Source organism: Mesocricetus auratus, unplaced genomic scaffold (genome assembly GCF_017639785.1).
Source record: "Mesocricetus auratus isolate SY011 unplaced genomic scaffold, BCM_Maur_2.0 Super-Scaffold_100021, whole genome shotgun sequence".
In the NCBI taxonomy this organism is placed as follows: Eukaryota; Metazoa; Chordata; class Mammalia; order Rodentia; family Cricetidae; genus Mesocricetus; species Mesocricetus auratus.
Window position 1 is genome coordinate 37,543,152 of NW_024429202.1, and position 27,986 is coordinate 37,571,137.

Sequence of the window (27,986 nt, forward strand, 5' to 3'; positions counted from 1 at the left end):
AACCCCACCAGTCAGTGACTGGAAGGCCCTGTGGCATTGGTTCCACCTGTACCAAATGGTGGAAGAGGTGAGCAAGAGGTCTTACAGCTGGAAAGCCCCAAGCCCCAGACTCTAGATCCCATAGAACTTTCTGTTCATCTCCCCCACCCATCACCACACCAGCAGGTAGGTGTTCAGGAGGGTGCCCAGAGGCACAGGTTCCAACTGTACCATTTGGAGGAAGAGTAGACAGTCAATAGTGGCCACTGTAATCCTTGCTCTACCTGGACTAACTGTAGGTAGAATCAACACCTGTTTCTATTATTATCCTTAGCCCAGATGTGTAGGTGGCAGAGTAATAATACATTTAAAAACATAAAGAGCATGTGGTTTCATAGCAGTGAGACCAGAACATCCCAACACAAATGAAGCAGAAGAAAACAACCTTAAAAATAACTTTACAAAGAGGATACAGGCCCTTAAAGAGGAAAAATTCCCTTAAAGAAATCAAGGAAAAGACAAACAAAAATGGAAGAAATCAATAAATCCCTTCAATAAAGCCAAGGAAAAACAACCAAACATTGTAAAGGAAACAGTTCAGTTAATGAAAATTGAAAGAGAGACAATAAATAAAACACAAAATGATGGAATTCTGGAAATGGAACTTCTGGGTAAACGAACAGAGACTACGGATGCAAGCAGAGCTGACAGAATGCAAGAATAGAAGAGAGAAGATACAATTAAAAATACATTCACCAGTCAAAGAAAATGATAAACCTCAAAATCTTAATAAACATTCAGGAACTCTGAGACAAAAATGAAATGATCAAACATAAGAATTATAGGGATAGAAGGAGGAGAGGAATGTGAGCTCCAAGGCACAGAATATATAGTCAACAAAATCATAGTAGAAAACCTTCCTAACCAAAAGAAGGACATGCCTACAAAAAGCCAGAATCTTACAGAACAACAAAACTGGACAAATAAAAAAACTACTCTCAAAACATAATAATCAAAACTTTATACATACAGAATAAAGAAAGAATATTAATAGTCGCAAAGGAAAAGATCAATTGACATAAAATGGCAGACCTATCAGGATAACACCAGAATTCTCAATGAAAACTCACAAAGATAAAAGGTCCTAGACACTAAAAGACCACAAAAGACATCCCAGAGTACTATATGCAGCAAATCTTTCAGTCCCCTTAGATGGAGAAAACAATATATTCCATGACAGAAACAGATTTAAACAATACCAATACCTAGCCACAAATCCAGCCCTGCAAAAAGTATAGGAAGGAAAACTCCATCCCAACGAAGTTAACTACACCCAGGGGGGAGAAGACAATGACTAATCTCACACCAGGGTATCCCACAGAAGGGAAACACACACACAATATGACCCACATCAACAAAACCAAAAAATAACAGGAATTATTCTCTGGTCTCTAATATCCTTTAATATCAATGAAGAGCTAGCATATTCACCTTACTGGTACTAGATTCCTTGAATTTTTCTGGCTCTGTTTCAGAATGTGACACCCAAATAAAGCTACCGGTGTTCTGGGATTGAACGCATGAGCCACCATGCTCAAATTGTCTATCCTCATTTGAAGTGAGTAATTATTGATAGTTTCTCTAATGTATACTCAATACTGTTGATCAGTTTGTGTGTCTTTCTGTATCAGCTATTTCCTTATAAATGACTCATTTTCTTCTCCAAACAACATGTTTCACTTATTTTGGCCCCAGTTGTTGTTCTTTTCCACAAAGACCTTCATGATTTATCATTTGTAAATGTGTCACTAACTAAATGATTTCTCAAAGAAATGAGCTCGTTGATTATAATTCAGCCCCACTTAGGTTCTCAGGATGTGGCAGAACTCATACAGATTTATTTTTTAACAAAATAACATAAATAAAAATTTACAGATTTACAGCTTTGAAGATACACCATGATCAAGGTTAATGTTATCATAGTAGAGTTTTAATTAGGGCTCACTCTTATTTTCACAGGATTCATGGTGGGAACGATGATAGGAGGCCAGCATGAGACAGATATTTCTTCTAGGAATGTCATACCTCTAATATTTCCTAATCAGTTCTACTATTGGACACCATGCATTCAAATACATAATCAATGGTGGACAACCCACATTCAAACCACCACATGGCCTTTGGACAAATTTTTCATGGAGTCTTGTGCCCACTGACTCCACATGATTTTCTCTTCCACATTCTGCATTCCTGTCAACACTCTCATCTTCCATAATTTTCTGCAATGTCTCATTAAGTTCAGTTCATAGTTTTGAATGACTTTTGCAACACATGACCTGGATACCCTCCAAATTTATCCAAAACTCAACACTGGGGTTCTTATAGCAAAAATATTATTCTTAGGATACTGTTTGTTTTTCTTACTTCCTTCTCTGTGACTGTGATGAACTGTCTAACCAAAAGCAATTCAGTAAAAACTGGGTTTATTTGGCTGATACTGCCAGGCTTCATTCAATTGTTCAGCGAACTTGGGAAATAATTCAAATTAGCAAATGAAGGGAAAATGTGGTGGGATATTGATTGCTGATGTGTTCTCTTGCTGTGTCACTGTCTCATGCTCAGATAGCTCTGTTATTCAGCCTGGGCAACTTGCTTAGGGATGCTGCTACTCTCAGTGACTGTGCCTCCCCACTCTATCATCAATCAAAACAATCTCCCACAGACATTGCCACAGGTGATCATGATCTGAAGCAAGTCCTCATTTGGTAATCCCTCAGATCATGCTAGAGCATGTAACCGTGAGAGCTACAGCTAACGAGGACATGAAGAAAATAAATGATAATATTTATCTGTTTAAAACCAATGTATTAACTCATGTCAATCATTTAAATAGCACTATGTGAAACAATCACAAAAACTTTAGGAAATAGAGATATGCCCGAGCAATGGTGAAAGGCAAGCCGTTATGTTTGAGAAGCTAAAAATAAACCAATCTACAGACATTTTCCAACATTATCAAATTCCAAGAAACTAATAAGAAAATATAGCCAACTCTCAGAATATAAAAATTCATGAAAGTCCATCATTTTGTTCAAAGAAGATTAATGAATAATTGGATGGATAATTAATTTAAAATGGAACACAAACTGTACCACTGATGAATGAATCCAACCAAAAAATATACCATGGTCCTGTAATCAAAGAAGTATGAGATTCTAATGAAACAACAATAAAAACAAATGCCAGGCCAGGACCTGGCATTTGAAAGGGGGACACTCCTCCATTGCTGGTGGGAGTGCCAACTGGTTCAGCCACTTTGGAAATCAGTATGGAGATTCCTCAGAAAAATGGGAATAAACCTACCACAAGACCCAGCAACTCCACTCTTAGGCATATATCCAAAAGATGCCCATTCATACAACAAAGATGTCTGTTCCACTATGTTCATAGCAGCTTTATTTGTAATAGCCAGAACTTGGAAGCAACCTAGATGTCCCTCACCAGAAGAGTGGATAGAGAAAATGTGGTACATCTACACAATGGATTACTATTCAGCAGAAAAAAATAATGGAATCATGAGATTCGCAGGCAAATGGATGACACTAGAAGAAACCATCCTGAGTGAGGTAACCCAGTCACAAAAAGAGAAACATGGCATGTACTCTCTCATATATGGATTTTAGACATAGATCTGGGGAGTGCCAGCCTACAATCCTATGGCCAGAGAGTCTGGGAAACAGAAACTTTATTTAGTGGCTGATCGAAGAAGAGGCAGACTCCCTTGGTTAAGTACTGAGCTGAACTCAAGAAAGCCAGTAACAGAGAGGGAGGACTGATGATCAAAGGGATTAAGACTGGGCTGGTTTAACCTCCAGAAACAGCTGACCAGACAAAGGTTAACTCTTGAATCCCAGGCATAAGCCTGGGAATCCAGCATGGGACTGATCAAGACCCCCTGAATCTGGGTGTCAGTGAAGAGGCCTAGGGAATCTATTGAGCCTTGGGCAGCAGATCAGTACCCATCCCAAGTATACACACGGACTTTGGACTCCCATAGAACAATGTGAGATGCACTCTCACCCTGAACACTTGGGGAAGGGTCTAGGCCCTGTCCTATATGAAATGACAGACTATGCACACCCCCATGGAGGGCCTCACCCTCCCTGGGGAAATGAGGGGATAACGGGGGGGGGTTGGGGGAGGGCACGGGAGGAGGGGAGGGAATGGGAGAGGGACCTGGAACTGACTTGTGAAGCAACCTGGTTTCTTATCTAAATTTAAACTGGAAAATAAAATTAAAAAAAAAAGGACCAGTGTGACATGGCCAGCATGGTAGTCATCTGTTAACACATGGCTGAGCCCAGCAGAGACCAGGAAGACACTGCAAACTTCTATGGTGGTGAGCTAAGTTGCTGGTTGTTAGCTTCAAACAGCAAATTTTTAGATATTCGGTTACAGAATAAAAGCCACTTCACAGGGGAGAAAGACAACACAATTGCATAGCTCAAATCCAAGTTCCTCGTTGTTTTGAAGTAATGTATAACTGAATTAGACATCTAATGAGCACCAGCAAAGAATAATCTAAGCCCAAAACAGAGAGATGGCATAAGACCTTTGGTCCCACACCATAGGCTCACTTCATGAGGGAGATAGGGTGACCCTGTGTGCAGGCCTGGATCTTTGATAAACACTTCATCTCAGCTTTTGTCAGCAGTCACCAATGCCGGCCCCATCACAGAGGACTGTCAAAATACCCCATTTGGCCCCTAAAGAGCTTCATAGAAGAGCTGCCCAGATACTTGACCTCCATTTCAAGGCCACATGGATTTTATCAAGAGCTGAATATATGTGGAGAATTATCTGAAGGCTTTGACATCATACAGTCCTCCAGGTCTCTAAGTATTGTCCTCAACTCAAGGCACTCCATCCAGGAATGAAGGAACCATACTGTTTTGGACTTCAGGGACCTGCCTCTATTAAACTGCACCTTGACATTCAGCCATTTCCCTATCCCATTAGACTTAAAAAAATATTACATGAAACCAACACTGTATCAATTCTATGAGGAGACCAAGGACTTATCTACAATGAGAATCTATAGAAGACATTGATAGCTTTCTAATCAGGAAGTGCATAGCCACCCTAAACAGCCACCTTGTTTCCTTCCTGGCCACAGGAATGCTGTACTTACATGACCTGACTAGTTCAGCTCCAAACTGAGGCAGGAGAGAAAGATAAAGGAAATTGTGGGGACCTGAGAGGAATAAGAAGGGGGCCCTCATACCAAAGTCTGATTGAATTTTTTCCAGCCAAGGATAAATAATTCAGCCCAATTAACATCTACAGTGAAGGTGGCTGACATAGAGACAATTGTCTCTTTTACATACAACAATTAAATAAGGACACTAAAATAGTCATATACCAGGCATAAGGCTTGAGTGCATATGATCTGGTAGGGCCTCACACTTCTCCTGGAGGTTTTCTCTTACAAGTAAGACTATTGACTTTGCTTAGAGTTAAGGTATCCTAACTTCATCCCTCCCTAAGATCAAGATATCACACCAGATGTAATCCTGTGGGGTGCACCCTGGGAATGAACCGTCTTGTGATCTCATTAAATTCCTTAGCAACCATTGAAGTATATAACTACAGAAATCAACAACATCCCACACATGGCTACTGTAAAGACAATGGTCCATGGATCAGCTCTTCTGAAAAACCCACCCCTAAGCTCTCATAATCTTCTTTCCCAAGTAGTCTGCCTCTTAACTTTCGTGCTTATTTGGTCTATATTTTAATGACTCTTAATAACCTACAGTTCTGCATCACACTACCTCACATGGACATTCTTTTCTGCAGCCAAGCCCAGAGTCTAGCTTGACCTAGATAGAGATCTCTGCAAACAGAACCCCACAGGCTGCGACAGACTACAATATGAAGCCATGTCTCCACCCCACTCTTGATCCAGACATCATCTGACCCCAAGCCCAATTCATTTCTCATATATCCTCATTGGCTGTCTTCATCTCAAAACTGATGGCCTGGACTGGGACATCTTCAAACACAGCAGTGATATGAAGGTCTGAAGCCCCACAGGTCACATAGGAGTAGATTTAGCTGTGTTTGCCTGGTGAGTTAATCAACATGTCACCCTGGATCATAAGGAGAGGGATCATGCAAATCCCCCTCTGGCAAAAAAAGAAACTACTTTGTTTCCTGTGATTAATTAGATGTAATTCTGTATCATATTGAGGTAAGGTAATGCAAAGCTTTTCAAACCTAAAGCAAGATAGCAGATATTTAAAAAATTGTATGACTTGTATTATAAACCTAAAGTTCTATTTGCTGCATGTTCTATAAATACTTTAAAATTGGTCCTGTTTTCATGTGTGTTTGTGTGTGAGAAAAACTGTCTTTCATGTATATACAGGTGACATCTGAGAAAAGAGGGTGTCTGAAACCCTGGATCTGGGGTTGTAATTATGAATGAGCCTCACAACATGGGTGTTGTGCTCTGAACACAGGTCCTCCCAAAGAAGACTGAAGACTACATGATGAGGCATCTGTTCAACTCCAAAGTAAATGTAATGCAATAAATTAAAATTCTATCACATATTAGCAATGCAATAAATGAACTAAATAAACAATGACTCATTTGATGTTCCTCATGAACATGATGAATCAATAGTGAGGTGTTGATTGAGTATAATGTACACAAGAAATTCAACACACACAAAGAAATCTCACGAGTATATACACTGACTTTGGACTCCCATCCAACAATATGAGATGCACTCTCACCCTGAACTCTTGAGGGAGGGTCTAGGCCCTGCCCTGGATGAAATGACAGACTATGGTCACCCCTATGGAGGGTCTCACCCTCCCTGGGGAAATGAGGAGATAATGGGGGGTTGGGGGAGGGCACGGGAGGAGGGAGGGAAAGGGAGAGGGACCTGGAACTGACTTGTGAAGCAACCTTGTTTCTAATCTAAATTTAAACTTAAAAATAATAAAAAAGAAATCTCACAACTATTTTTTTAAAAAGATCTTTTTATAAAGCTATATTGAAAGCTGAAAAGCTAAGATTGCTCAATTGGATTGTGAAGAAATATACACACTGAAACAATATGGCTTCTTTATTAATACAAAGCTACATCCAGAAATGGTGATATATTTGTGAAAATATAAACCAAGAAAGAGAAAATATCAACACAAACAGCACAAAACTACAGTGAAGTTTTAAAGAAAGGATTAAAATTTATTAATTAGATAGACAAGCTGGGTGTATTGTCTCTTTCCTTTAATTCTAAGACTCAGGGGGCAAAGGCAGATGAATATCATTAAGTAGGAGGGTAGCCTGGTTTATGAAAGGAGTTCAGGATAGACACAGTTACATATTGGAACCCTGTACCCCATCCAAACAAAATCTATGTAACCAAGGGAACAAGATAGATGGTTTTACTTAAGTTCCTCCAAAAAAACTCATGCCTAGTGCATGTACTAGCTTTTTGGAGCACATTCCCTATGGAAGGATACCTTGATAAGCCTGGATACTGGGGTATGGGGCCTCAGTCCTGCCCCAAATACTGTGACAGACTTTGATGATCCACCATGGGATACCTTACCGTCTCTGAGGAGTGGGTAATGGGTTGGACTGTGAGTCAGTGGGGGAGTGAGAGGAGAGGAGAGAGAGGGACCTGGGATTGCTATGTAAAAAATGCTTTTTTTCAATTTTAAGATATTGAAATAAAATTTTTTAAAAGGTGTGAGCTATGTAACTCTTTGAGACTGATTCATTCTTGTGTTGGTCAGAGTGGCCTTGGGCTCACAAATATCCATCTACTTTTGTATTCTGAGTTCTGGAATGAAAAGAGTGTACCACTACTGTCTGGCTTCTACGGCTGTGGCGAGCTTTCACTCTGATCCTCGGGCAAGCTTTATTAAAACATAAACAATATATCACCACATTTCCCCCTGCTTTCTACTACAAAATGGAAGACTACAACATAACATAAGAATAACTATACACAACAAGTACAATAACAATATACAATATATACAGGCAGTAATTACATCAACAAATTCCAGTCCATTTCGACTTGACAAATTTAGACAAAATTACTTCATATTCTTTCCTCCTATCTTGCTGAGCTCAAGGTCATGTACTTAATTTTCATTCTATTTTTTGTTTGCATTTTCACATTATCTTTCAATGTCTCTCAGAACTTTACACTTTACATCTCTTTAGTGAGTTTCTTTTCTGAGTTTGGTAAGCAAGGAAAACCATTACTATCCAGTCTGTAACTTCTGAGAAGTAAAAACACATTTTTATGTGTTTATTGACAAGTGATATTCCATCTTTTTTCAAATTTATTAGATTTTATTTGTTTCTTTATTTGTTGTTGGGGATAATGTGTGTACCGTGATATGAGATGAACAACTTGCAGAAACTGATTTTCTCCCTCCTACCATGTAGTTGTCAGCATGGTAGCAAGCAACATTACCCATGGAGGCATCTTCTAAGCTCACACTTTTTGCCAAGGGAAACCTTATCTTGGCTAAGCTAGGTTGTTACACACTGCTCTCTGGGGGACTGGGACTGAACTGTAACAACATCACTGGGAAGTACTCTCATCCTGGGGCAGAACTGATACACTGGGGAAGCCTCTCCCTGAAGCAGGGCTCTAAGCTGCTATGCTCTACTGTGACCTGTGGATACCTTGCATGCTGATTGCCAAAATATCTTCCATCGGAGCCGTGACACTCAGTATTCTGTGACTCACCAGTGCCAGAATACCTTTCCTACTGAGCTGTAACACTCAATATTCATTGGCTCCCAAGTGCCATAATGTATCCATGTTCATCCCACAGGATCCATCTAAATGCTTACACCAACACCACTCTGTACACTTCTCCTGCGTTTGTCTTCAGAAAATGGCATGGCTCCCATGGATATCAGCCAGCCATGGCATATCTAGTTTCATTGAATCTAGGCACCTCCTCCATGATAAGGCTGGACAAGACAACCTGGTAAGAGGAAAGGGTCCCAAAACAGTCAAGAGAGTCAGAGACAGCCCCTGCTATGATTGTCAGGTGTCCCACAGAAAGACCAGGATACACAACAGTAATATACATGCAGAGGCCCTAGGTCAATCCAATGTAATACTCCCTGGTTGTCAGTTCACTCTCTTGTGAGCACCTATAGGCCCAGGTTAGTGGATTCTGTGGGTTTCCTTCTGTTGTCCTTGACCCCTCTGGTTCCTACAATTCATCCTGCCTCTCTTCTGCAGGATTCCCCAAGTTCTGCCTAATGTGTGGCTGTTGGTCTCTACACTGGTTTCCATCACTTGTTGGTAGAAGGTTCCCTGATAAAAATTTGGCTAGGCAGAATATTATTCAGGATCATTTCATTTATGTTTTTTCAGGTGTGTTTGATTCTATTGTAAGACTCTGACATATGCAGTATCACTGTCCTGGCCCTCTAGGCAGTGTCAAGGGTGGGTTCGTTATGATATAGGCATCAAACAGAAGCAATAATCGGTAGCCACTCACACAATTTCTACCTTTCACCCAGCACATCTTCTTAGCAGGACAAATCATAGAGTGAAGGCTTCATGGCTGCTTTGTTTTCTGAATCCCACCAGTAGAAGTTTTATCTGGTTATAGGAGATGGCCAATTCAGGCTCAGTATCCCCAATAGCTCAGTGTCTTATCTAGGGTCACCATCCTGGATTCCTGGGAATTTCTATTGAACTAGGTTTCTAGCTTGTCCTAAAGATGTCCCAGATTCCAGTGGTCTCTCCCAATACTCTTCCCTTGACCTACCCAAACATTTCCCTCCAGTTCTCATCACTAGAACTTATCTAAACTTCTCCCCAATCCACCTGGGATATCTATTCTTTTCCCTTCATAAGGAGATTTATGCATCCAGTACTTGAGCCTTAAGTGTTAATAACTCTCAGGGTCTATGGATTGTAGCATGATTATTTTTTACTTTACGCTAATGTCAACTATAAGTGAGTACATACCATATTTGTCTTTCTGGTTCTGGGTTACCTCACTCAGGATGACCTTTTCTAGTTCCATCTATTTGGAGCAAATTTTTATGGTATCATTGTTTTTAAACACTGTTACAAGAGAGATGTCTCCTTGCATCATCTCCAGAGGTTGAGAGGAGTCAACATTTCCTGATAGGTGACTTCCCAGGTCCCCATGTTAACCTCTTCACTCTCAATAAACACCAAAGTGTTTCCTGAAGTACCTTTCCTCCTTTCGGTGGGCTACCATCTTCCTTGGGTCAACACCATGTCAGATACATACTGCCCACACAGGGAGATAATACACAGAACCCCAGCCACACTTCCTGTGGTGAAGGAAAAACCTGGAAAGGACAAAGGCAGCCTCACCACCAGTGTTCACCAGAGATGGCACATTGCAGTCTGGTGTGTGTTGTTGATTGAGGCAGGATTGCTCCATGCTCCCAACTATACCAAGATCACCAATGAGATACAGTAGCCAACAGGGATGGTAGATAATTCCATACTGCTGTGGGGGAGCATCTTGATTTCTCATCAGGCTGACACACCTTTTGTTATGAAGCTCAAGCCTGCCACAAGTTCAAGTAATATGTGTGCCATAACCACATTATGGAACTATTTCTCTGCCCCAGGCTTTCTCATATAACTTTGGACACCTGTGTGTCAAGCAATGGAGGTCAAGATTGCAGTCCGCAGATTTTTCCCCTCACTTTCAAGAATCTGGAATTTACAGAATCCTCTCCCAAGGAAGAGAGAGCTTCCAGACTCAGAGGAAGGCACCCCACAGCCATAGGGCTAATTCATGCCTGTCTTTTCCCTTTCTTTATTAATTATTTTCTAATATTCAGTTTTGAACATATGTCTCTTATTTCCCTTTGGATTATTTTTTTCTCAATTGAAACAAGTTTAAGTATATACCACACATTAACAATTACATAATACCATTTCCATGCATGCCTGTACTGTACTTTTATCATATTCTCCTGCACTATTAAACTCCTACCAACATATATTTGTGACTGATACTCTGACACTGACAACAACTCAGGTCTCTGCTTCTTCAGAACTCAGACATCACAAAACAAGTCTGATTTCTGTTTGTGAATCTGCTTTGTGTCATTAAAAATTATATCTAGTACTAGCTACTTTCATTATAACACAAGGGTTCACCAGTCACTGTGCTTAGCGTGGTCTCTTCCTCTTTGTCTCCTTACATGCTCTGCAAATGTTCATTTTGTTTACTTTTAAGTATCCTCCTGTGCCAGGTTGACCCATTTTGATTGTGAATGAAGGGATCTGCAGTGTGTTGATGATCTGGATGTGAAATATGAATGATTCTCACTAATGACTTTATCATCAATGTTTAGTGAGGAAAGGAGTTTATATGTCATTTACGTGCATATTTCTTTGGATGCTAAGGGTAATACTGGCACGGGTATCAGTTTGGAGGCATTCCATACATTTCCTTTTCATGAAACATTTTCTGTAACCTTGGTATTTGTCTTAGTTTCTAGAACTGCAACAAAACCTCCTTACCAAGAAGAATATTCAGAAGAAACGGGTTTGTTCAGCTTACACTTCTAAGGTCACTCTTCACAATTGAAGAAAGACAGGACAGGAACTCAGAGCAGGTCACTTAAGGCAGGAGCTGATGCAGAGGCCATGGAAGGGTATTTCTGACTGGCTTGATCCGTCTGTTTTTGTATAGAACCCAGGACCAAAAGTCCAAGTTGAAGACCACTCATACTTGCTCGTCCTTTATTGTTTGCCAATTGAGAAAATGCCTAAGAAATGTATCTCATGGAGTCATTTCATCAACTGAGATCCATTCTTCTCTGGTGACTCTAGTTGTGTAGTGTTGTTCCAGTAATTCCTCTAGTGCATGGGAGAGGGAAGGGGGAGGGAGGGGAAGGGAGGGTAAAGGAAGGGAGAGGAGAGGGGACAAGGGACTGGAGGGAGAGCAGGAGAGGAGAGGAGAGATGGGGGTGTTGCTTTGGCACCAGGGAAGGAAATAACTAGCAAGAACCGACACATAAACATACATGTATATGTGGGGCTTTGTTAATAGATAATATGGTACTGAGCAAGTTAAAAACCATAGTCACTTGGAAGGCTTGAACTTTATTATTGTAAACCTAGTAAGCTCCATGTTGTGTGTGGTCATGCATTAGTGGGTGTGTTTGTATGTGGCTTTGACTGTTAAGGGAGAGATAGCTAGAAGGTGCCCTCTGAGAGGGTACATTTGTCATTTTCAAAAGGTAATTTATTAAAATAACACAGTCGGCGCCAGTCGCTGCATGTGCTCTGTTGCTTCTGTGTCCTCACCCGCTGAGGGCAGAGTCATGCCAAGTATGTGAGGAGCTGGCAAGGACCCGCAGAGGTTATGGAGAGCCTCTTCTGCCACCTCGGCCCCCTAAGGACTTGGAGCCAGCCCTGGGACCAGGGCGAGCCAGGTTGTTGAGGAGGCACGCTTGGAGGAGCTGGGCTGCAAGGAGCGTGGGTCCTGTTGCCTCGCTGAGCTCAGAAGACCCCGCTATGGGCCGCATACTTGCTTGCTCCATCACAGGCCACCAGGGCAGCGGAGACCACAGAGAGGACTAAGGCAGCAAAAATTACCAGAAACTGCCTGCGTGCTATGTGCCCGAGGGGGCGGATGCAGCACTGCGGGCCTTGCCTTCCTCAGGGGTGGGCTCCTCCAAGGCTTTGGAGGTCTGCCTCCTGGGGATCCGCAGTCGGGAGAAGCCAATTATCTGCTGATCCAGGCCATGCACAACCTGCCTCCTGACTCGGGCATGTGGCTATAGGAACTGGTGAGAAGCAGGGCTCAGGCTCAGCAGTCACCCCTTCCCAAGGTGCAGCAGTGCTCCCAGCCTGCAGCCCCCAAGGCTAGGACTGCAATTGGCAGCAGGTGTCCCCGCCCCAGGACCCTCCAAAGGAGTCTGGGATAGGAAGGCCACTGAGTCCTCCAAAGAGGCTGTCCAGATGCAGAAGTCTCTAGAGCCTCTGCATGAGGAGGCACCTTTGTTCCATTGGTGGGCTAGCAGCAGCTGGATAGCTGGTTCTCCCGAGGTGTGCACAGAAACAGGGAAAAGCTTCCACTTCTCCATCCCCCTACCCAGACCCCTACAAGTGGAGGTGGGATAGATGACTGGAGGAGGGGCAGCCACAGGGCTGCTGTGTCCACAGCTCTCCTGCCTTCTGTCTGCTAGGATCCAGGCCATTCCTTTAGGGACATCTGTGTTATCCAGAAACCAAGAAGACCAGGCCTTCCCTAGGGGCCTCCCCTCCTCAATCTGCCTGCAGTGGCAGTCAAGAAGCTGCAGGACTGGATGTACAAAGGACATCTGCTGTCCCTGGGGATGAAGGGTCAGGCTCCTCAGACAGCACCCAAAGTTTCAGAAGAGTAGGAAACATCTCCAAATTTGGGCAGTTGGAAAGGGCACAGAAACCACATCCTTTCGGTGACTAAGGACCATAGACTCACACTGACAGCACACTTATATGAGAATGACTGTGGGTCTCCATTGAAGAAAGGGGGACCTGAAGATGTAAAGGATAATGCTGAGCTTGGAGGTCGCCAACCCCTTAACAACATCACTGTTTCAAAGAAAGGCCATTGGCTGTAAATGAGCACCCTGAGGTCACAGAGTCTGGAAGAAAGTAAGCAGTGCCAAGATAGAAGTAATTTCTCCCTCCCTCCGTGTCTCCATCCAGATACAACAATCACTGCCTTTCTATAAGTCCTCCAAGGAACACCGCACACATTTGATGTGTAATGCTGCCAGCGATCCCTTATCAGGAAACTGCTCTTTGGACTTCAGTGAGGACAAAGATGCTGATAATGAAGAAGGATTATGGCAGAATCCCATCCCTGAGGAAGCTTGGCATAGCAAGTGTCTTGAATCTTGAGGAGGGAAACACTGTCACAGTGAGGTTCCCTCTCAGTGTGAGCATCTTGTCTGCTGGAGACCTGAGGAAGGCAGAGCCTCATGGTGAAGAGTTGCTGTGTCCTGCCCAACACACAGGTGGTCTCCGGACAACACAGTCAAATGGAATTATTTCTGTAGATTCCATCCATTCTACAGAAGCTAAACAGCAGTGCAAGCAGAGGTTAGGGCACAGGACACAAGGCATGATGGCAGAGGACATCCCTATGTTGAAATATGCTTACACAGGTCCTGGGATCTTTGTTTCTACAAACAGAACTGAAATGAGAGCTATGGAACCATATTCTCTAAGCCCTAGCCCTGTGAAGAAAGGCAGTTCAGTTACCTAGTCTTTGCCAGATAAAATAAAATCTCCATGCACTGTGAGGAAACTTTCCACAAAAATGAAAATGATGCCAGAATTCAGCCCAAAGCTGGGTGCCAGGGGAACCCTGCACTATGTGAACAGTCCAGATAAGTACCCATTCTTTGTCTAAATGTAACTGTCACAAATGGCCTCCTCTGGGAACCCAACCAGGAACGTTATAAGCCAGTACCATCTTGATACCACTGTATCATCTCAGCACAACTTACCAGAAAAAAAGCCACTGGGAGCTCCAAGTATTCCTGCAAGGGAGGTTACCTCAGTAATGGTGACTCACTCGAACTCAGAACCAAATCTAGACAGCATGGATTGGAGCACATACTTAGAAAAGGGAGAGAAGCCATTCCAAGCAGTTGTAGCAAAAATGAATTAGATATAGATTCCTTTTGACATTACAGCTTCACTGACCAACCCAAGTGCTCACAGTACATCTCAGGGCTCATGAGCGGGCACTTCTATGGCACAGAGGGTTTGAAGCCACACCGGATAGATTCCAAAGATGTCTTTTTGTGCTATTCACACTGTCAGACGACATTCTTAGACAAGGACCACACTTTCATCATAGAGATCGAAAACGCACAACATTTGAAACTGGTCATGTTCAGCTGGGAGGCCAATTCCAAGGAGAAGTCCAGTGTGCTGTCATGGCACAATTGTCCTGCCTACTTTTTTCAGAGAGACAAAGAAACATCATCTGGCTGTCAAACTTGAAATCAGAGGCCTTATTTAAGCCAAAGTGACCTTCATTGGAACAGTGGGAGAATTCTCTCCATGGTCTGGATAAAAACTGTGAATCAGTCATGGTTGGTGTTGACATTCAGAAAGTCATAGAGAAAGAAAATGTGGGCTCGATAGCGCCACTGTTGATAGAGAAATGCATCGTGGAGACTGAATGGAGGCACTGCCAGGTTGTAGGCCTGCATCAATTGGATGGTTCAGCAGCTGTCAAGAAGGAGCTTCATGAGGCTTTTGAGAAGGATAGAAAACTGTTGGTCTGTGTGCAAACCATGTATTCTTTGTTGTTGTTGTTGTTTGAGACAGGGTTTCTCTGTATTGTTTTGGAGGTTGTCCTGGACCTTGGTCTTTAGATCAGACTGGCCTCGAACTCACAGAGATTCACCTGCCTCTGCTTCCCAAGTGTTGGGATTAAAGGCATGCACCACCAACACCAGGCCTTGTTTTTTGGTTTTTGTTTTTGTTATTTTTTTTCAAGCCAGGTATTCTCAGTCACTGACAACAAACCAGTGAAAAGTCTTTGAAAATATCAGCAAATGGTTGTGAGAATGAGTTCAGTAACACCAAGTTCACCGTTGGCCTGCTGAATTGCTTGCTGGATGTTGGGAAGGCAACCCTAAAGGTGCTCTAAGATCACCTGAAACTGGCAGCTAAATACAATAAAGTGAATGAGACAACCTGCCAGAACTTGGCTGTGTGATTTGGTCCAGCATTGCTTAACCAGAGACAACAGTCTTGACCCACAACAGCAGAGTTTTCAACGATTCTATAGAGTTCACAAGTGCTTTGGACTCTAAGAAACACATTAAAGTTCTCCATTACTTGCTCCATGTCTGTCTAGTGCAATGTTTAGCTGTAAAAGAACCCCTAGACAGTTTGTGCCTGCAGCAGTCATCTCTGAATCATTTGAGATGAAAGAAAAGAGCAACCATGTGTATCGAATCTGAGCAGTAAGGATTCATTGGGGGTGCTGAGGCCAAGGCAGACCAGACTAGATAGTCCACTCAGCAGCTGCTCTGCAGGAGACTGGAGCAGCTGTGGGGAAATTTATTTTTTAAATATGAAAGGAAATTTTAAAGATTTGAATTATGATGACATTCCCTTAGAAGATAGGGAGAGTGGGTATCATCACAAAACCGATGGAGCAGAGGTCATGATGAAGCAGCAACTCCCCATATCTAAAGGCTGCAAGTTCCAGAAGCACTTGACAATGGAGACAATGGAGTCTATGAGGAGTCACCAGGCTAACCTCAGAGATCTGCAAGAAAGTATCTATGCTTTGATTGGCAGTCTGGAGCATGAGCTCAGCAAGAACAAGCTGAATATGAGTGTTTGAGATATGGGAAGTTTTATTTGTGATAATGTCATCAAGTTTCAGGTCAATCCTCAGTTTCTTTTCTTACTCTTCTCGTGGAATTATGTAAGTTAATTCCTAATAAGTTCATGTGATTCAATTACAAACACTATTCATCAATATGATTGTTTTAGCTATGGCTGATTGGGGGCATAAAGGTAACTTGGATTTTGGAGGACATTTTAATAAACCTTGCTGGACACATGGAGGAACCTTGGGGGTATACATAAGGTCAGGTACTTTGTACCCCTCATGGCTTTGGTGTATTGTGAAAATGGCTGTTCTGTAGATGGGAACAGGCATCCCCTGCAGAGGACACTGCAGCTGGCCAAGCTGATTTATGGTCAGAGTCCCCGTGCAATGCCATTTGATCACATTTCATTTGCAATAATAATGCTGCTATAAGAAAACTTTTTATAAAGTAAAATTGTACAGATATTAATTAATGTATTTTGTATTAACATTCAGTAATTAAGCTTATAAAAATTAAATATTTTATGATTATGAGAACATGTACATATTTATAAGTGCATTGTTGGTATTTATTTTATATAAAGAGAAGTAGTTGACTGTAGAATTTCGTGTATTTTAAAAAGCACATGTCATGAAGTCAAATTTATTGCTTAAAAATGTGTTCTTAAGGGAAAGACCGATTAAGTAAAAAGATAAGTTACATAAAAGCCACTTGAATGAAAACACACTAGATGTGTTTGAAGAGAAATGATGGTGTTCCTGTTTTGCTTCTTAGACACAGGCTCCCTGTGAAAAATCATACTCTAAGCTGAACCCTCCATCTGCACTAGTGACCTAAAGAGACTTCACCTGTTCTATGCATTTTTGCATTTTATGATGCTCTATTCATTTGTAGTGGTACACTTAAAATGTTGACTTCATAATTGCCCTTGTTACTAACAAGTCATCTTGCCAGGATGATACATGTTACCAACTTTTTGGTTAACTTATTATTAAGTAGATCTATGAGGGAGTTGTTACAGAAATGGTGTTTGAAAAGATGTAAATTTAGAAGGCTTTTAAGAATTAAATGTGTTTAAAAAACTTGTATACTGACAGATGTGTAATTTTAAAAGTATAAATGAAACTTAACAGGTTTAAAGCGTGACAGCTATGCAAAAACTGGTTTCTTAATGTTTTTCTAAATATTAGAGTATTTAATGTTACAACCACTTCTATGTAATACATGTAACATTCAGGTATTTAATCTGAAGGCCATTATATAAAGAAAAATAACTTTTTATGTGAGACTTTCATTTTTACAACTTTGGGTAACAAATAACAGAGACTATGCATCAGGTATGTGTCATGAGAAAATAAAGTATTGTTAAATGTTTTGTAGGAAAAGAAATTGTTTTCCTCCTTTTGTGTCAATGCAGTCTGTGAATCAAATAAATGGCTCTAGAAATGTAACTTTTATTAATAATATTATGACAGTAAAAATAAAACAAAATAACACAGTCAAAATACAATGGAGGAAACATTTTGTGGTCAAAGAAAATGGGTATCTTATGAACTGTATGATCCTCTCTTTACTTTGTATCTTACAAGAAGGTACAGGATTCACCAGGGAGTGTTTCATGAACAAAGAACAGTGCTCTGAGTATATGGGAAATTAGCTTCCTCATCAGGTTCCAGGCCCTGAATTGCCTGGATTCAGAGGGTGTGGGTCCAACCTAGGGCTGGTCATTGGGCACATTGGGGCCCAAGCATGGTTGCTTTGTGGAGAAATCCGTATTCAGAAAGCATGAGTGTCTTCCATCTAGTGTTGATTGATGTGAGTGGAGATCTTCAGGTAGGTTGTCCAGAGTATTCATGTTGATTGCAATGTCCCCTGTAGCACTGTGGATATCACTGGCCATCAGGACACTTCTTTCAGGGTCTATTTCATCTGAACAGGGCATCAGCTCCAGGCAGGAGTAGTTGATTGTGCATGCTATAGCTTTGGCATCTCATCCCTCTTCCTGGCACACCAACCTCCTGAAAGTGACCCTTCTCCACTTCTATAATTGTTGGAAAGGCTGGTTCACTGGTTCTCCTCTTCAAGTGGAGAAGGGGATGAAGAGCACCTATAGGACTGCTCTTCAAGCAGGTGTTTCCATTTTGCTGATGACAGTCCCCACAGCTCAATTTGTGTTTCAGAATGTAGAAACTTGCTGTTAATATATTATTTGACTGCCTGTGTCTTAGGGATGACACAATCTCTTCACAGGTTTAGTCCAATGGTGCACATAGTCTCAATGACCATGGGAAGGATTTCTTTACTTGCAGGTTATACATGCTCTTCAATGTGGCCCAGCCAACTTCTTCCCAGGAGCTGACATATTGTCATCCTGTGCAGGGTATGGACAGTGAGTAAATTTTCAGTGAGCATGTGACAGGGCTTTGACAGGTGGTCCGGAATGTGATAATTTGTGTTGGTGATGAGCCTGTGCATACCATAAATTGTGGTTTCTTCATATGGAAATTTTCCTGTGACCAGTACATATAGGACAACCCCCAAGCTCTACATGTCAACTGCCAGTCCATCATAGCGCTTCCTTGCCAAGAACTCAGGAGCCATATAGTGCAAGGAGCCACAGACCTTCTTCAACATCTGCCCATCTGTGAGCTGAATAGCCATTCCGAAGTCACAAAGCTTCACGTTTCCAGCTCTGTCATTGAGGATATTATCCAATTTAATATCACGATGTGCTATAAGTCTTTGATGGAGAAAGTGCACAGCTGTCACAACCTGTTGGAATATAGGTCTAGCTTTCTCCTCATTTAGATAGCCTATCTCTCGGAGGAACATTGCCAGATCTTTTCCGGCAACATACTCCATGACCACATAAGTCCTTTTCAGTGTGTCAATGACTTGGAAAAATTGAACTATGTTTCTGTGTTCCAACGACTGAAGGATCTCTACTTCTGAGTTGATGGCAGCCACAGCATTCTGATTTTTCTCAAGCACCTTGATAGCAACTTGTGTATTTGTAGGAAGGTGACAGGCAAGCTTCACCTTCCCAGATGAACCAAAGCCTATAGATGTTAACATTCTGAAATCCTGTTCAAGGATGTCCTGGTCCAAAGGACTGGCCATGATGTTCACTTCAATTTCAACCACTTTATGTTGTTGGAAATTCTTGTGGAAGACAATTCTAGAACCAAAAATTAAAGCAATATTAGGATAGAGCTTTAATGCTATGAATTCTCTATCATGAAATATGAGATAACCCAAACAATCTTCTGATGCACTTCAGTGACATCCAAATACTAGAAGAATCCAATGTTAAATCACTAGATGAGACATCAATGTAAGTATCACAGCTGGAATCACATGGAAAGGACAATACTTGGTCACAGAAACAGTGATGAGGTCAATGTCAAGCGTGTAACAAAATGATAAAAAAATCTTGGCCCATCAGATTAAAGCGTAGGATAAAATAGTGTTTATCCTAAACAAATAAAAATCCAGAAGGTCAACTGGGAAGTGGTGGCACATGCCTTTAATACCAGCACTGGGGAGGCAGAGGAAGTCAGATCTCTGAGTTTGAGACCAGCCTGGTCTATAAGAGCTAGTTCTAGGACAGCCTCAAAAGCCATGTATAAACCATATCTCAAAAAGAAAAAATTCAGAAGGTCTCCAGGGATGTTTCAAATATTAAACAATAGGAAATTTGAAAGTCAGAAAGGAATGCCTAGACATGTGTGAATATTGAAACCAGATAAATGGAAACAAATAAACACATGAGTCATAATCATGTGGATGGTAACAAACATGGTTCCAACCAGGTAGAATCCAGGCCTTTTGGAGTCCCTGAATCTATCAAAACTTTCAGAAAGACTGAACACTGTATTAGAGGCATTTGTGTGCTAACCTAACACACCCTAGTGTCATCAGAGAGGAATGGACCTCAGTTGAAGAAGAGTCTCCATGAGATACAGTTGTTAGGCATTTTCTAAATTAGTAATCAATGGTGGAAGGGCCAGCCCATTGTGATTGGCTATATTCTTGGATTTGTGGTCCTGAATTCTGTACTAAAATAGACTGATCAAGCCAGGAAGCCGCACCATTCCATGGCCTCTGCATCAGTTCCTGCATCAAGCAACCTGCTGTGTTTGCATTCCTTTCCTATCTTTCTTTAGAGAGGAATAGCAAACTTGGAAGTGTAAACTGAAGAAACCCTTTATTCTGAACTTTATTGTTGGTCATGGTGTTTTATTGCAGCATTAGAAACCCTAAGACAAACACCAAAGTTTGTAGAAAATACTTCTTGAGAGGGAAATGAAAGGAATGCGTCCAAACTGATACCTGTGCCAGTATTACCCAGAGCCCCCTAGCAAATAAGCACATAAATAAAGTATAAACAACTTTCCTCAATAAATGTAGATGAGAAAGTCATTACTGAGAGTCCTTGATACTTCACATTCCTCTCAGCAACACATTACAGATCAACAAGGCCTCACACAGAAACATGATTATTCCTCAAAGTAAACAAATTGAACATTAGCATAGCATGTAATGATAATCTGGGGAAGAGACCACACTAAGCACAGTGACTAGTAGATCCTTGTTTTATAATGAAAGTAGTTACAACTAAATATAGTTTTACTTGACACAAAGGAGGTCCCCAAACAGAAATAAGATATTTGTGTGTGTGTTATGTGTGTGTGTGTGTGTGTGTGTGTGTGTGTGTGTGCCCGTGTGCGCATGTGTGTGTTTCTGGGTCTTGAGGAAGGAGGGATGCTTAGCTCTTGAAATATCACAATATCAGTCACAAGGGTACGCTGGAATGTAGTGAATTGGTGCAGGAGAGTATGGTCAAAGTATATTACAGGCATGTTTACAAATGGTATAAACAAATTTGGGCATTTATGATGTTTCAATACAGGAAAAAATCCAAAGGGATATAAGACTTTATTTTCAAAACTAAAAATTAGGTAATAATTAATGAACAAATGGGCAATACAAATACCAATTAACCCTAGAACAAAAACTAACATTGTAAATATAAATATGAAACATCAAACATAAACCCAGGAAGGAAAACCAACACACTGGGAAACATCTTCACTATGTTGAGATCCAGGCCATTTGGGAGCTCTAAATCTATCAGGACCATTGTTACATTCTAACTGCTGTGTAAGCATCCAATAGTGCCTCCAACGTACAAGGAAACGGCCCAGTTGTAGGCTATGTAGATGTGGCTTAGTATCTACTATCATTCATAAGGACTTTCTGCAATGTCACAAGTAACCAACTAATCAAGGCATGTCAGAATTGACAGTGTTTTCTCAGCTTCAATATCATAATAGTGCCCTGGTCATTCTTATCAAGGTTGTGATCAAGTCCCAGTTAAGAATCAACTCTACAGAGGAAGGGTTTATTTGCACTCAGACTTTCAACAGACTTAGAAGCCATGTGGCTGGGAAATAAGGTTCCTTTAAGAGCTGGGTGGTTAGTTGGCTGTTGAAATTGCATAGAAGTTCTCTGTCCACCAGTGACTTGCTTCCTAGAAAGCTTCACCTCTATGCTTTCCAAGTAGCAGTAGCTACTGGAAAGCAAGTACTCACAGTGTCTGGGATAATGTGAACTAAACCACTGAGCTAGTTTTAATGAAACATGACCTTATGTTTTGGACATTTAAGCACAAGTTTTTGTCCTATTTGGGGAACTCCATATGGTAGAGCCTTGGTGACTTTGTAGTCAGAATCCTCTATAGTAACAGAGTACCTTATGCACCAATTAAATCCATCCACCTTATCCCAGAGTTATTGGAATGTCTTACAGACAGCAGACCAGCTAATCCAGCAATGGCTTGATGTGAGCTCAAAGTCCAAAACTCCAGGATTTGCTCTGTCCACAATACTGGATCTCTTCACTGATCTTCAATAAGTGTATAGGAACCTGAAAGAAATATTCTCTAATTCCAGTGGAGGAATGAACTTGCTAAAAAGGCAAGGACAAGGGGGCAACAAGCAAAAGCCTTCTTCTTCCATATCCTTATACAGTCATCCAGAAGTAGTCGTGGCCATAAAATGAAGGTGTGTCTTCTGTCCTCAAGATCCGGATTAAAGGCATGTGTCTTCCCACCTGTACATCTTCATAGGAGGTCTATTTCCCTCCTCTTGGTTCAGAACAAACCAATCAAAAACCATCTCTCACACGTGTGCCCTCCATGTCTGAGTTGTAGTTCATTACAGATCGAGTCGACCTGACAACCAAAAATTGCCATCAAAATGGCAGAAGTCCATCACTGGGTTTGTGCTTGAGATTAAGGAGTCTAGCCTAAGGCATTCCCTCTCTCTCCTTCCTGATTTAATTTTAAGATGTGAGACTTTCATCTTCCACTCATGCCTAAAACATTCAAAAGCTGCAGTGTGGCACACAGTTTATTATTTTTCCTAATGAGATTTATAATGCAATTAGTTAAATTTTTCTTTTTATCTCTCTCCCTTCACCTCTCCCTCCCTCACTGTCTCCCTTCCACACCCTCCTTCCATCCCTTTAGTTTACTTTTCTTTCTTTGTTTTTTGGAGAGTTGTTTCTCAGTGTAACAGCTCTTGTTATCCTGGAACTGGATTTGTAAGCAAGTTGGCCTTGAACTCAAGAGATCCAGGTGCCATTGCCTCAAGTATAGTAGCCTTAAGGGCATGAGCCACTAGCACCAGACATTTTCTGTTTTCTTTTGAACCAGAAATACTGGATTATCACTGGGACTGGTCTTGCATATCCTGATGTTGCTCAGGGTTAGTGTGATCTTGTGACTAGGGAGGTCTTAGAAGGATTGCAGAATGTTCCATGTGAGTTCCAGGATTCAACCCACCTATCTTCCCTGATGATGGCTCCCAAGCCTTGCCAGGCTCCACTGTCCCACACCACCCCAGCCCCACCCACTACACTGGATCAGTCTCTCAGAGGGGCAAGCAGTGCTGACTACAGCAACAACATCCCCAAGTCGCGAGGCTGGTAGGCAGACCTGGGAATTGTACCTTCATGTGCTCCAGCAGCTTGTACATGGGATAGTTGTGGGGCAGATGAACTCAAGCACTGCATCTGGACTCCTGGTTACACCTGAGTTAGTTGGCCTGATTGGGGCTTCCACCAGTAATTAGGGCTGCAGAACTTTTCCTTAATTATTTCAAATTCCTTTGTGTTTCCCCCTTCAAAAATTCTCCTTTTAAGTTGCTCCACATTTTTAGGTGGTATATTGGAGGTTTTTGACATCTAGTTATTGATTTATTTTTTTGTTTTTTTACGAGACAGGGTTTCTCTGTATTGTTTTGGGGCTGTCGGTCCAGCCTAGCCTTGAACTCACAGAGATCTGCCTGTCTCTGCCTCCTGAGTGCTGGGATTAAAGGCGTGTGCCACCGCTGCCCGGATAGTTATTTAATTTAATTTTTATTTTTACCATTTCTGTTTTGTTTTTGTTTTCTTTAAATTTAAATAAGAAACAAGCTATCTTCACATGTCAATCCAACTCCCTCTCACTTCCCTCCTCCTCTGACCCCCACCAAACACCTTAAACCCCCAACCAATACACATTCTGCTCCCCAGGGAGGGTGAGGACCTCCATGGGAGATATCCAAAATCTGTCATATCATCTGGGGCAAGTTCTAGGCCCTCTCCGCAAGTGTCCAGGATGAGAGACCATCCTTCCATGTGAAAAGGTTCTCCCAAAGTCCATTCATATGCCAGGAATAAATACTGAACTCTTTTTATATTGTGAATATTATCCCTCTACTGGATGTGAAGTTATTAAAAATCTTGTCCCAATCTGTAGGCTTCCACTTTATCTGAATGGCAGTGTCCTTTGCAGTGCAGAAGCTTCTCAGTTTCATGAGGTCCAATTTATTAATTGTTGGTGTAAGTATGTGTGCTTATGGGGTTGTGTTCAGAAAGTTTTCCTGTGCCAGTAAGTTGTACACTACCAGGGACCAGAACATCTCTGTGAGAGACCACACCATGGTTTTTTTTTGAAGGAATATGGACCTTGGGACTACAGATTAGGAAAGCAGTTGTAAATTTTAAGGGATGCTTAAAAGGCCATACTAGTGAAAGCAAGGAAAACAGTGGTGCTGAGTTTGATTTGAAGTGTGTGGGTGACTGGATCAAGAGGTTGCAAAGGAGAAGAATATTTATAAGATAATTGTGGTGATGTTTTGGTGAACAAAATGGCTGCTGCTTGCCCTTGTCTGAAGAGTCTGCCTGATACTAAACTGAGGAGATTTGTATGAATCCCTTTGGCAGAAGAAATCCCAAACAGCCTAGCATAGACTGTGTTGTTTCAATATTAGAAGTAACCCTAATGAGGATTTATGATGACAAGGAGTAAACTGAGCTAGAATAAGGCACACAACAGAAGAATTTGAGTAGAATAGGAGCACCAGTAACTGGACTGGATTTACATCCTGTGTTTATTTAGGGAGATAAACAGATTAAGACTTGGGATAAAGGGAGTTGTGGCCTCAGGGCAAGAATCTGCCCAATTAAGTTTCCCTTGGATAAAAAGGAATTAAAGAATAATTTAGAGCCAGGTGTACTGGTGCACACCTTTAATCCCAACTGTAGCTAGGCAGAAGCTGGTTGACCTCTGAGCTTTAAGCAAGCCTGGTCTACTGAGAAAAAATCCAGAACACTCAAGCACAGGCAGTAAGGAAACCACTGAAAACAAAAAGTTCGTTAAGATGTAATTAAACAAGAAGACCACCTTGCAGCTTCACCTACATGGTTTTGGCTTTAGTGTCTATGGTAGAAGAAAAGCTTTGTGGAATCTCCCTCCCCAATTTAGGAAGGCTTTGGGGCCAGGCTTATATCAGGGATCTCTCTGAATGAAGGCCTACAGAGGCCATTGCATGAACCTGCGTATGTGATTGTCTAGAATACTCCAGGATGTTGGAGATGCCATGGGATACCTGCCAACAATAGCTATCTATCAGGAGTAGAACCAGCCTAGGAAAAAGAAGTCATTTTCAGCAAAAACAGATGAAATTATTGGAATATCTGGTGCATTGACATCAGAAAAGAAGATGGACAGTTTGTAGTTTTCCCAGATTTTTTAAAGATTTTTTTATTTTTTATTTTTATTATTTATTTTTATATATAAATTTAAATTAGAAACAAGGTTGCTTCACAAGTCAGTTCCAGGTCCCTCTCTGTTTCCCTTGCCCTTCCCCCCAACCTTCCAAATATCCCCTCATTTTCCCAGGGAGGATGAGGCCCCCATGGGGGTGCCCATAGTCTGTCATTTCATCCAGGGCAGGGCCTAGACCATTCCCCAAGGGTTCAGGGTGAGAGTGCATCTCACATTGTTGGATGGGAGTCCAAAGTCCATTTGTATGCCAGTGATAAATACTGATCTACTGCCCAAGGCTCAATAGATTACCTAGGCCTCCTCACTGACACCGACATTCAGGGGGCCTTGATCAGTCCCATGCTGGATCCCCAGGCATCAGCCTGGGATTCAAGAGCTAACCCTTGTCAGGCCAGGTGTTTCTGGGGGTTAAACAAGGCCAGTCTTAATCTCTTTGGTCATCAGTCCTCCCTTCTGTTACTAGCTTTCTTGAGTTCAGCTCAGTGCTTAGCCGTGGGAGTCTGCCTCTTCTTCCATCAGCCACTAAATGAAGGTTCTGTTTCCCAGACTCTCTGGCCATGGAATTGTAGGCTGGCACACAATCGCTTTTTCTCTGGAAAACTGAAACACCAGAGAGAGAGGGAGAGAGTCGCACAGACCAGGAGTTAGAAGCCTGGCTGGCTTCCAGGAGAAAAAGGGAAGCCCCTTTTCCTTTCACTTCCTTTTATCTCTACCTTGACCCTGCTCTGATGAGCAGATAGCTTTGTTGTGTTCACTCCTACAAGGTATGGTCTTGTTGGAGGAATAGTATGCCTATGGAAGTGAGTTTTTAGGTCACATGTGTAAAAGTTGTCTGCAGGATGAAGATGTAGCTCCATACCCACTCTCAGCTCCAGCTTCAGGATCATATGTGTCCTCATACCACCATATTTTGGCACAGTGATTATAGAATAAACATGTGGTGCTCTTAGCCATCCAATTCAATTGCTTCCTCCATTCACTTTAATGGTATATCTTCTTAGCAGTAGAAATAATAATTAAAGTAGCATGCTGTATGCTAATTTGCATCTTTTTATGCATGTTTTTGTTATAGGAAAGTTTGTACCCTGTAGGAGCTTGAGCATATCTGTGTATGAGGGCTGAGGAACTTGAGGAGGGGATGCACAGTAGGACTGATATCTACCTCATTTTGCCATTGTAGTTCTTGGAATTAGGAGAGGTCCTGGTATACAGGACATGACACCTAGCAAACATGTGCATGTGGAGCTTAATGGGAGAGAAATATAGAGAACATGTCACTCTCCCTGTATGAATAGAGACTATAATGTAAGGCAGACGCTATGTGGTAGGTTGTAATAGCTAATTGGATATATGTAAGGGGACTTTAAGTTGATGGAGAAGTGTCATGTACCAGAGCCTGATATGTAGATTCGTATGCATTAACTGGAGGAGAGAGGCTACCTAGCAGGCACAGTGAACCAATGTGTATAAGGTAGTTGCTCTATAAGGCAGAGCATGACTACTGGGTGTTGTTACCTAGCATTTTCTTTATGTGTGTGTGTGTGTGTGTGTGTGTGTGTGTGTGTGTGTGTGTGTGTATGTTTGTGTGTATTGAGAAAATGAGAGGAGAGAGTGGATTGGGTTGTTTCTTTGACACTAGGGAAGGCAATACTTAGATAGATTTATACATAGAAAACAAGTTTATGAGGTGCATTGTGTGTAGGTAATATGGTTCTTAATGGGTTCTGAACATGTGGAAAGCTCAGATTTATCATTGTAAACCTAATAAGCCTTGATACCAATTGTGTTCGTGCATTCATGTGTGTGTGTGTGTGTCTCACTTTGACTGTAGGGGAGAAATGCCAAGAAGTTGCCTTCTGAGAGGTACCATTTGTCATTTTCAACCTTGTATTTATTAAAATAACATAGTCAAAATACAAATACAAAGGAGGAGAACATGTGTGTGGCCAAAGCAAATAGGTCTCTTATTGTCTGCAGTGTCACCTCTTTTCTTTGTAGCTTTCATGTGGATGCAAGTCTCACCACGGAGTGGTTCTAGAGAAAATCACAGTGCCTTGAGTGCATGGGAAATTTGCTTACTTATCAGTTTTCAGGCCCTGAATGTCCTAGATCCAAAGGCAGTGGATTCAAGCTTTGACTGATCACTGGTCATGTTGGCCCATGGATTGTTGTTCTGTGGAGACATCCAAATTTGGAAACCCAGTGGGTGTTTTATCCAGGGCTGATTCAAATGAGGATAAATCATCTGCCAGGCTGTACAGAGTATTCATATTGACTGCAATGTCCCCATGGGCACTGTTGATGACATTGACAATCAGGAAACCTCCTTCTGGGATTATTCAATCTGACCTGGGATTCAGATCAAGGCAGTAGCATTTATTGCCATGATATTGCTTCAGCATCTCTTTTCTCTTCCTTGAGAGTGACCCTTCCCACCTTCTGAAATGTTGGAAAGGCTGGTTCACTGGCTCTCCTCTTCAA

At 41.7% G+C, this 27,986-nt stretch overlaps 1 pseudogene; it reads left to right on the plus strand.

The window, feature by feature from the left end:
- Positions 1 to 7,590: 7,590 nt before the first annotated feature.
- Positions 7,591 to 16,398, plus strand: LOC121133381 (annotated as a pseudogene).
- The last annotated feature ends 11,588 nt before the right edge of the window (positions 16,399 to 27,986 follow it).